This window comes from Rhinolophus sinicus, linkage group LG12 (assembly GCF_036562045.2).
Source record: "Rhinolophus sinicus isolate RSC01 linkage group LG12, ASM3656204v1, whole genome shotgun sequence".
In the NCBI taxonomy this organism is placed as follows: domain Eukaryota; kingdom Metazoa; phylum Chordata; class Mammalia; order Chiroptera; family Rhinolophidae; genus Rhinolophus; species Rhinolophus sinicus.
Genome location: NC_133761.1, coordinates 18,236,948 through 18,249,469, shown reverse-complemented (window position 1 = coordinate 18,249,469; position 12,522 = coordinate 18,236,948). Strand labels below are relative to the sequence as shown.

The 12,522-nt window shown below is 33.5% G+C and overlaps 1 protein-coding gene across 7 annotated transcripts in view; it reads right to left on the bottom strand.

The window, feature by feature from the left end:
- The window catches only part of TRPS1 (transcriptional repressor GATA binding 1), a 238,476-nt gene that overhangs the window by 196,865 nt on the left and 29,089 nt on the right, over positions 1-12,522 (bottom strand). The window lies entirely within an intron of this gene.

The following is a 12,522-nucleotide window of genomic DNA, read 5'->3' as shown; positions in this document are numbered from 1 at the left end:
GAAAAAAAAATATTGAGGCAGATATTGCATGAATGGCCCTAATACAATGAAATAGATGTACTATAAATATAAATATGTAAATGCATACAAGTAAATATACATATGTATGTATACAACATCATATCAATGAGACTTAGTCTTCAATTTTGGCAACTCTGTTTTAAACTTCTTTATTCTACTATAGGCAATATGTCTCACACTGACTATAAAAAAAAAAAGTTCAAAAGGCCAGTTACAGAAGGTCCAAATTAATCAACCGTTTAGATGATGGGGCTAAAAGTGAAATGGATAAGGAGGTGTTGATGACTCTAAAGGAGAGATACGAGGCTCAAAATTGCAAACTTCAGCCCTCTGCTTAATTGTGAGATAAAAAACTGACCTGGCTGGCGGGTGGGGGGTAATAGTGAGCATTCCCACATTTACATCATTCTCCACCTATACAAATACATGAGTGCTCCTTTAAAGGCAGATATAACCTGAATTCATATTATGTGCCAAGATATTTAAACAGGTTAAAAATATATTTAGCTTCCTAAAAATGCAATATTTGTAGTAATTTTCAGTACTGGGATGCAAGACATTCTATTTGCAAAAATCTAAATTTCTACTCTTGTTTCCTTGTAAATTAAAAATTTGATCTAAAACGCTTTCTTTGCATTTTTAGAAAAAGCATTATAGAAAACAATAAGATACTGGACTATTTCTACATATGTCACAGTATCATTTAGATAACTTGATGTCGTGGAAATAATTAGCATTACAGTTTAAAATATAATTCTGGTAACTAATTTATCTACTGATTAAAATGCTTAAATATATAAGAAAGAAATCCTTTTTCTGTAGAAGACTGTGATTCATGTTCTCAGAATGGCACCTTTACAGCAAAGAAATCTGAGTTTTCTCTTACTATCAAGATACTGTGAATTAACCACTAATGCTTTAGTTTTACTTTATATATATACACACACACACACACACACACACACACACACACACACACACACACAGGCAGTGCCAAAAATGTATACAAGTGGACACTGGTCAACGTTGCTCAAGCAGTAATTCGCTGTAATCAGAAGTGTCTGGATGCTGATGGGAACCACTTTGAGCACCTCTTGTAATTGCAGAAGTCAAACGTGACATGTATTCATCTTTTGTTATCGGTATATATTAAATATTATAATTTTAATACAGGTTTCCTTTCTTAAAATGTGTATACATCTTTTAGCACCCTGTGTGTGTGTGTGTGTGTATACATATATATACATCTATATATACATATACATACACATATACATATATATGTATGTATGTATATATATACACACACACATACATATATATACACAAAAAAACATACCCATATACATTTGTGAAATACACTCACTACAAATAATCTTACTATAGATAATCAAATGAATTATTCAACCAAAGAAATCAAGCATCATAGTAATTTAAAGAGAGCTGAGATCACACAACCATTCAATGCAGTCGAGAACTAGGATTTATTTCCATTCGATGAGAAACTCCTTGAAGATAAGAAATAATAAATTCTATGTTCCTGGTAGCATCTTGGCCTTAAAGAATCAAAACCTAAAGAAGAAGAATGGTACAGCAATCACGTGTCTCATTTCTGAACCTGATTCAAATCACCTGCTGATGTGATCGAGGCCAAGCCTCTTCATTTTTCTGAACTTCTGCTTTCACCCATATAATGAGGGAACTACAATAAATTATTTCTAAATAAATTACTTCTAAATAATTTCTATACTACACCCTGCCTCTAAGACTCTATAATGGTTCTGATTAATGGCTTAGGCACTTTCTAAAGGTTTACCTTGGAGAACCTTTATCCAATATCCTTGAAAGACTTTAAATATTATAAACCATCAACAACTAAGGGTGGCAGAAATACCACTGATGCTTACCATTCACTAAGTTATTCATTTTTTCTAACATTCATTCATTAATAAATGTATTTTTGTAACATTCATTCACTAATAAATGTATATCCAGCATCAGCTATGTGCCAAACATGTCCAGCAAGATGACTTTAATTTTATTATTCATCATCAATTTGAAAGAGAAGGTATTTTTTAAAAACAAGGGAAATGATTGTAAGGAACCCCTCTCTCTCAAAGAAAAAAATAAAATTTTTGAGTATCATTTAAAATACATATATCTAGAACAAAATTAAAAGGTTAGGGGGGTATGACTGTATAATTTGACCTGAGTCTCAAATCCTGCTGAGTATGATTTTTATTATAAGTAGCAGTTCTTATCATCATAATATATAATACTACATAATGTTTTCTTATTGTTTTTCCATATAATAAAACTATCAACTGCTTGAAATCAAAGCTTAACACAAAAAGGAAAGACATAATAATCTTCTCCTTAATATATGTTTCTTCCACGCTTGTTTGTCTCAACCGCCTAGGAGTTCTGAGTTATTAGTTAGACATTTCATGTAGCTTTAATTAAAAAATTAAAAGACACACAAAAAAAAAAGAATAGCAAATTGTTTCTTTTGATCAAAAGTCTCCCACAAAGAATTTAAAGAATAAAGCAAGTGATAGCAAAATAAAAGTAAGGTCAAGTTTGGGGCCTATAGCAAACTAGATAGCTTCCATATGAACAACATATAAAGTTCAGTTTTTCAAGAACATATGTGTTTGCTCATTGGCTTAGAAAAAAAAAATTGAATCCTGTCTACTCCATATATACAGATCAAAATCAGATTGCTTAAGTGAACTATAAAATGCAAGGGAACATTGTTTATCCAATTCACAAACCCAAGAATTGCTGAGGGAGTTTAAATGTTTTCTATTTCTTCAGATTCCAGGGCCATACTTCAATGGTAGATTGCTTTTTTTGTAAACGGCTTCAAACTTCATAAACCCAATGTCTGATCCTGTTCTTGCTATCCATGTCTATTTAATTTGCCCTCTCGGAATTGATTGTTCCTGAATCTTTAAAGGTATTTTTGGACATCTTAAATCCTGTTGAGATTTAAATGTCATCACCTTCAAACAACTCCCATCAAATAAATCTCTTATTAATTCACATCAAATTAATCCAAAATGATCGCTTCTATTAACATATGCTCCAGAGCACAAAGCCCATTCATTAATAGTCATCTGGACACTAGAACTAACCCAAGCCTCTGTGAGATAAAATACACACTATTTAGATATCCTATTTCAAAGAGTTTTGATGCTGGCCCAAACACATTTTATTAGGCTTTTATTTCATCGTGCTATGCTTTCTTTATTTTAAATATCTCATTTCAAATGTACTAGTCTAGGTAAAAAGAGATAGTCTGGTAATAATGTCATAGTTGCCAAAATGAGTTTCCATATACATCTTGGAGAATTGCATTAACCATTTTACTTTTATAAGAAAATTGTAATTTTTTTTTGCCTCTAAAGACTTGATGCTAGAAGTCTAAATGAAACCGTAGAATATATCTGAAAAAATGAGGCATGTGCCTATTTTCCTAAATGGGATAACCAAAATAAAGCACGTGTACATCATGGATTATCAAAAGAAAACTGGAATTACTTTTCCTTTCATAACAGATGAGAAGCAAATGTATTAAAAACTCTGATTTGAATAAGATCACAATTTCACTAAGCAAATTAAGAAACGTTACCATTTATTTCCCCACACATATGTCGTTTTTCCTTTTGCTTTCTTCTCAAAGAAAAAAAATAACAATTACAAGAATCTACAATGACAACTGTTGATTCAAACAGGCCAACATGAGTCTGCCTGTGTGCACTGGCCAGGCTCAACTTCATCTCTTCTTCTTTGTTCAACTTCAGACTATTTTAACTAATCCATGGGCAAAGAGCCAAACATAGTACTTAAATTCAAAAACAATAACTCATGAAAAGTATAAATGCATTCATTGATCTTGATAGTTATGATGTGAATGGACATTTTATTTATACATAAATTAGATTTCCACTGGTAACAAAAATAGTGAATGCAGTTGCGCTTTGCAGGGATGTCTTTGACCTCCCAGGGTTGGCAAAAAAAAAATAAAAAAATAATCTTTGTTTATTAAAGGTGGTTTAATTGTAATATATTGATGTCATTGTGTCTGTTTTCTAATCTGTTATTCAATAGATAAGAAAAATCTCAATTATTAACTCAGACCAGCAATATAATTGGTTAACAGTTGTCTCAGCTCTCCTATAAGAAATCTGTCAGTCACTGCAAATCTATTTGGTAAATTAACACACATATACAGTATTGTGAATCTAATGGATGCATACCACAAAGATTCAATAAGAACTCTCATTGTGTTCACGGCACTGGTAAGCCAAGTGTATTAAGCAACATTTTTGTTCTTTTATTTTTTTAAGAGTGCAACTAGATACAAGATTAAAACAAACGTGAAGGCATACTGAATGCTTATACTGATAACACACATATATATTTTTAAACATGTATGTGCATTAAATGTGATATTTAATGCAATACAGTATTTAACATATTTGACACATGTTACATATAACATATATGTAACATAACATATATGTGTATTAAGTATATATAAGTTAAAGAGCCATAGTGAAGGGAAGTTTGCGACATCACACGTAACAGTTCTTGCTCATGAAATCAGTAACTCATATACCACTGTGCTCATCCCTATGATACCACAAGAGGCAGCTTAAAAGGCCTCACCTATCTGAGGACCAATAGTCCAATGAGTGAACCACAGGTGTGTCCAACAGGTAAAGCAGAAATATTACAAGGAATCAGCAAATGCATACAGGCAATGAAAGGGAATTCTAAATAAACTCAGAACGTTGCTCTCTACATATAAATTCCAAGAGACCAGGGACCTTTGCTCTGTACAAATTTTTTAAAGTTCATTTAAATTAATAAACAGTACTGATGAATATCTTTCACACTGTGTAATGAATACACACTAATGACATGAAATTTGGTTTGGATATCACCCTAGTTAGTGCTATAATGCTTAATGGAACCAACTAAGCATCATTTTGCCTCCTGATAAAAACAAATTTCACACACCGGCTGGAATCACTTTTGTTAAGTACATTGATTTTTCCCAAAGAAACTGGACAGCAACTTCTGATTGTAGAATAGGTGAATCCACTTTTTCCTGCCTCCTGGGATGAGAAAAGTTTTATGTATTAAAAAAAGAAAGAAAGTACACGCAGAATCCCTTAATAATTTGGGTAGGTAATAAGCTTAGAAATCTTCAGCTGTAAGAACTGTTTTTGAATAAACAATTATTTTAGGATATTCTGCCCCTGCTCACCCCAAGTTTAGGTAGGCTCTGTCAAGGATTTTACTATGGCAACTGTTTAAGCACAGGTAACAAGAAATTCAAGAATTTTCTCTATGTTCTTCCCAAGCTATTAGCCTCACCAAAAAAGAAAAAAATCAAATTAAGTTTAGTAGACTCTGCATACTTTACATCCCCTCTTCAGAGATTCACAATTTGTATTGGTGATTATCGCTCTGAAAAGTCCTAGAGTTTATGGAGTGGAGAGTCTGTCCAATTTGAATTGGAATTTCTCAGTAATATCTGGTTTTACGTCACATAATGCTACTTAACAACCAAACTAGTATTTCGCTAAACACAGTGGGAGATGCTGCTCTAAACAGTAATTTTCAAGAAAGAAAATTACTGATATTAAAGCATATGTAATATTTTTAAAGAAAACAGTATTTCTTCATTATCTTGGCAAGAAAACTAAGATGCTTTGATCTGAAGTGGACCATTTTGAAGGGCTTTTTTTGGTTGTTTCCAGCATGTTTTTCAACATTAAAAGAAGATCAGGATCTATTATCCTGAAAGATTTAGAATCAGTATTTTAAAAGAATGTGTAGTGGCAGAGGATTACAACCATGATAGAACACTAAGTAGAAAAAAAGAAAAAGCAGGAGATATAATATCTATGTACAATAGGATACCAGATATCCAAATTTTACATAGATAACATATGGGTATAAGCCTAATGTTATCTTTGAGCTAAATAGCTTATACAGATATCACTGAATAAAGAAGCCCTAATTTTTTTCAGTTATTGTTTCTAATGTCGTCCACTACAGTAAACCAATTTAAAACACTACTACCTTCTATACTAAATCTGTCTCATTCTTTTATAATACATTTCACCTGATTAAAACTAAGTCAGAAACTGAAATATGGCAAAGACTTTAATGAAATATAGTATGTGGAGAGAGGTTGGATAATGACCCAGGATTGTGTTGAGAGACCTTCAGTTCATATAGTTACAAACGGTAGTTCTCAAATGCTTGCAGATACCTGAGAGACTATGTCTAACCCACATGCTCTCTCTTTTATTAATAAATATAATTCCTTCCAATTCGACTCAGTCTCCACCTCCAGATTCAGTGGTACCCATAATAAAGAATAGAAAACCAATGCCTGGACCACACAGTCAGGAAACACGTGTCTAGTGTGGACCGAGTCTACAATTGCATCCTTTAGTAGGACAGCATAACAGCAGCCTGGTTCATGTTTCTGGGTGATGCAGAAATTACATGTATGGAGATTGGCCTCCGGATCTCACCCTTACAAATCCCAGGCTCTAGCTTGATGGGCTCTTGGATTTTGTTTCATTTTTACTGCATCACTCCTTCCCCCAAAGACTCAAACAAAAGATTAAAAATAAATTTAAAAATAAAGATAGAATAGGTAGATGCTGAAGTAAAACTGAAACAGGGAATTAATTTTAAATTAATTTTAAACACAAAGCCAGACATGGCAGTGAGGTCACAGTGAGGTCCAAGTCTGACAGGATGATCACGTCTCTAGGTTACTCCTGGGCCCCCAGAGCTCCTACTTTACTCATTCACCTAGAGAGAAAGAATAGCAATTTGATACATGTGTGTGGGGCCATGGAATTAGGGCAGAAATTAGCTCACTCATTAAATATTTTGTATAGGTAATCTAGTCAATCTTCACATTCAAGTTCAATATAAACTTAAGAACCTATCTAAACATGCACACACACACCTTTAGAAAAGATTTTCACCACCTGCACCCCTATTAGTAATTTCTTTTCACCATCAATCTTGTTGTGGACACCTGTCATAACAGAATAAGGGAATGTATATATAGTTCCAGATTCAGGTGTTTTACACATAGTTCCTTAAAAGTCTAATTGTTGCAAGAAACAGACTTTTATTTTTAAGCTCACAATCTTGAATGTTGATGTACATTATAACCTGAATTTCTAGTTAATAACAAAAATTTACTATTAGTATGAGCTAGGCAGTATGCCAAGAGTGCATGATTTCATTTGATTTTCATTTTTATTGACAATTCATTAAGATACTTTTATTATCCACATTTCACAGATAAAGCAAGTAAGATTTCAAAAAGGAAAATCATTTGCCTAGGTCATAGATAGACAACATACATGGAAGAGTTGGGATTGAAGGAGTCTAAAGCCTCGCTAGACTACCTGGTTTCCCATTCCTTTTCTCACAAACTCTCTAGTATTTTTTATGAACAACAATTAAACAGTCTATGCAGAGATATAAAAGTGATAGCACTTTAAGAAATTTACCAGAGAATATAATCTACCAGGCACCATTTTATAAAGGTCACCATCAACTCTACTTGACTGGTGTTACAATTGTGTGAAGTGATTATACAATCTTCCCAGTATTCTTATGGACTACTTACCAGGTATCCTAACTTTTGGATTTTCCTTATAACACCTAGCACAGCACTAAGGTTATCAAATTATCCAAGTCTCCAGATGGATTTACTTCTGCAAAACTCTCGACAATTCCCCCAAGCAAAAGTGAGTTTTTCCCACTATCACCTGTAGCAATTTATGCACATCTCCTTTTAAGGGACTTGCCACAACACAATGTAATTATGTGTTTACATTTTAGGCTAGACCAGAAAACATCATTATTAATATTATCGTTAATTTAAAATATTAATACATATCCATTCATATATGTGAATATGTTAATATAAAATGATATACAATAATTCATATGCTTAAATATCTGTATGTTATCAACATTTCTCAAGCTTTTCTGAAGTGCCACATAACTGAGGCTAAAATACACTTCCATCACTAACAATGGCACACTATGATAATGATTACAGAGAAACAGACTAGCACATATAACAAAAGGCATATAAGTTTTTAAAAAGTAGAGTAAACTAATTTGGCCCTCCCCACTGAAACTACCCTACCACAGAGTAGGCACTTACAAAAAGTTCTTACTGTATAAATGGATGTTAGTATACTTACAAATGTCTGCATATTGCTTATCTCTTCAAAGAAAACCTAATCTCTTGAAACAAATAGACTGACAAGAATAAAAGCTAGAATAATGCTAAAGCTATCTTATCAACATAATTGATAAGAAACCTTATCAAGACATACAGGGACCCAAATCATTAATTTTGTCTTTATTTACACTGAAAAAAAGAATCAGATATCATAGCCCTAGATTTATGGTCATAGAGCAATAAATGCATAAGTAGTGAGAAACGAGAATGATCAAATTTATGTTTTAAAACATGAACCACAACTATGTTGGCTTAATTTGGGTGCTACGTATGTCCATATAATTTTACATATTGAAAATACCCATAGATTGAATTACACAGTTAGAGGAAGGTTCCTTAAAAGTTTAAGCACCCTCTATATAGTAATAATTTTATAATAATGTTATTGTAATCAGTAAAATGAACTTTATAAGTTCATATACCAGCATGATTATATATGACTATCATATGGTATACAATGTATTTATTAAGTAGATATTTACTATAATTATAGGCATTTATATATGTAAATTTTACTTACAAACTTTTCCGTATGCATTCCTTAACATTCCAAAATTCAAAATATTCTGTACTAATAGCCTAATATATAAAAAGAAGTAAAAGTTTGTCTTTTAAAGGAATAGGCTGGGACATAAAAGAAGACAGAAAAGTCTCAAACATCTGGATCAGACTCCTAGCAACTTAAAGCATCTAGAAAGACAAAAAACCAGAAGTTCAATTTAAAAGTGCATGCATAGATGCGCGCCTGTGCACACACACAGACACACATGCGCACACACACTCACACTCACAAGAATGCCCATAGCATCATTATTTGAATTGTCAAACTGGAAAAAACCCAAATGTATACCAACAGTTGAACAGATTAAAAAGTTGTGGTATACTACTAAAGAATGGATGTGGGTCATACAATAGAATATTATACTGCAACAAAAATAAACAACATACAACAACATGGATGAATTTCACAAAAGGTATGTTGAGTGTGACAGGATGGTGAGTGTGAGAGGTCAGACACAAAAGAATACAAACTTTGGATGCATATGGATGTAGTAGTACTTTAATGCATGTAAAGTTGAAAAGCAAGCAAAACCAATCTAAAGTGTGAGGATACAGGAGAGTGATTAATTCCTGGGGGAGGATAGGTAACAGAGAACAGGAAGGGACACAAGGGGGCTTGTAGGGTACCAGCAATGTCTTTTTGTTTACATGAGAGATAGTTACACAAGAGTATTTATTTTGTAATAATTCATTGAGCTATATAGATTTATGATTTGTGCATTTTTCAGCTAAAAAGTGTGTGTGTGTGCACGTGGGCACATACATGCGTACATGCCTGTGTGGGTGTGATTTTTCAGTGACACACAGCAGTGGCTGCACAGGAACCATGGAGCAATAAATTAAGAAGAAACCTTTCAGCTGCTATTTTCTGATGGGTAAACCAAGCCATCCAACGGAATGGAATGCTGTAATTGGCTACTCAGAACACAAAGAGCCCAGATGTGCCAAAGTATGTGACAAGATGGTAGGAGAAGGAAGAACAGAGAAATGAAAAGGGAAGAGAATAGAGTTCTGGACAAAAGAGATTTGAGAGAGTAAAAGGTTGAAAAAGAGACCAAAAGCAAAAACAAGCCCAAAAAGCAATCGCTACTCTGTAAAGACAGACGATAACAGACCAGGAAATAAGCGAGGAGAGCTCTGTCTTTGATTCAGTTGGTGGTGCTGGTGGTGGTGCTGGTGGTGTTGGAAGGTGGCAAAGCAAAGACACATTATCTGTAGTTATTAAACGTATCATTAGGAGACAGTACATCAGTTAGACCACAGAGACAGACTAAGTAAAGTTGGAAGATAACTAATATGTTGGTACCCACTATGTAACAGCCATTTGCTTCTTGGCTCACATAATTTTCTAATTTCGTCCTCACTAAAGTGTGCACAGAGTCTATAGACCCTATTTTACAAATGAGAAAACTGGAACTGAAAGGTGGATATAGTAACATGTTTGCCTTAGAAGACTGGATGGAATAGATGAAAAGCAGCCAATAAAATAACACTGTTGCTTTTTTTCAGAAAATTCACACATCTGAATTCTGGGTATTTTTATAAGGCTGAATACATGCTATGTTTATTTAAATACAGTGTGGTAGATTCTACCTTCATCCAAAGTAGTTGTTCTCAATCTATGCAGTAAGATGTTCCATCTCACAGATCAAATAATGATGGGTATTTCTCATCTTGCATAAAAAGATAAGTTAATAGGTAAAATTCTATCAGTTCTAAACTTTCCAGCTGGTTAATATTTTCTTAAGACTTTGGCTTCTATTATCACGTGGCTTCTAAAAAAGAATGAACAAGCATCACACAAACATTAACAGAGAGAAACTTGAAAATATTTCTGAAAACTATTCCATGTAGGATTTAATATTTGTTTTGTAAGTACAAGCAGACATACGATACAATCACATTTTATCCCACAGAAATGGTTCCAGATTAGTATGATAATTTAACACTATTTCACAGAGTTCCTCAAAAAGGACCATAAAGTCTGAAAATACAGTCACCTAAATAAGCTTGAGAACCTCTGGTTTAAGCAGGATAAGAACTGGATGGCTTGTCTTGCATCTACTAATGCTGCATGTGTTCTGGACATCAAAGCAATATCGCTCTATACATTTAACTGCTGACTACAGCAAAAAGTTAACCCATGGATGGGAAACGATGTTTGTGAAAGTAACAATACAATGCCTAGAAAACAGCGGCACTGAGCAATAATATTGACAATTAACTGCTTCCATTACTCTTGTGAACTGTTTGACACAACAGTTCATAATAACAATTCGTCTAGTTATTTCAAAATCCAGTAACTGCAGAGTTCACCTAAGCAAACAATATTGGTATCTGGTAATATTGTTATCATCTTCATTTCTGCAAATGCCTTATTTATTTAGCCTACAAATCAGGGTGCCATCCAGAAAATCAAATACTGGTAATAGCATGACTTCATGAAAACAAGTTAATATATCATGAGTAACGTGCAGTAATTTTAATGATGTTATAATATTAGAATGTCCTGTTTTAATGTTGAAATTGAACAAATTATATTTAAAGTTTTTATTTAAGTCCCTAAGAAAATTGTAGCCTATTAAGTGTTTACCATATTCTGAGGGGAAATAAAACAGGCTGTAGGTCAAAGTATCCTGCCCTAGTTTATGGAAATAAAAATGGAATTCTCCTTCACAAAGCATCATCAATATGGTCCAATTAAGCTAAAAGAGTAAGCAGACTATGTAAAGTAATGCCCACAATTTAGTGTACGAATAATGGCAAAAAAAACCGAAAAACAAAAACAAAAAAACCCCAAAAACACATGAAGTACTTTGGATAGTGTTAACAAGTTACAAGATAGCACTATTCAAGAGTGTTTTCTGATGACCCGGAATACTACTTGAAAGAGAACTGCTTTAGTCTTTGATTCACTAACTTAAAGTTAGAATAAAGTGAGCCATGTCAAAATGTCCCATAGTTTATCCGCTGGCGCATCTTTCATTTCACTGTCATGTAAAAACTTAAATGATTCCCCAAACAAGCCGCTATCAGAATTTTTTCCCAGAAACCAAGTCAAGTGTATCTGATGGCATCAGTACCCATTTAACACTAAATCCTATTTTTTGTACAACTATTACAAAACTGACCATATGCTATAACTGATGCTTATAATCAAGAATAAATTAACATCACATTTATTCATCCAACATATATTTTTTACAGGCATTGAGCTAGGTGGTGAGAATAAGCTGTGAAGAAGGTAGGCAGACATGAAGCCTGCCCTCAATGAGCTTATAGTGTAGCTAGAGAAAAGAAAAACAGTGCAGACAGGTGCCTAATCTAGACTTGTTATAATAAAGGGGGCTGGGGGGGGGGGCGGAAATAACTACAAACTAAAAGATAGCAAAAGCTGGCCGGTGGAAGACAGGACTGAGTGATTCAGGCAGAACAGCCCAAGTGGAAAAGCCCCTTCTCTCTCAAGGGAGAATGTGGCTTGTTAACGGAACTGAAGAGGTTCAGTCGAGTTAGCAATTTCAGCGGTATTTGGTTAAATTTTTCTATTCTATAAAACAAAGGATTAAAGGATAAATTCCGTGAAAAATTTCTATGTTACTGAAAATACACAATTCATTTATCACATATGTTCA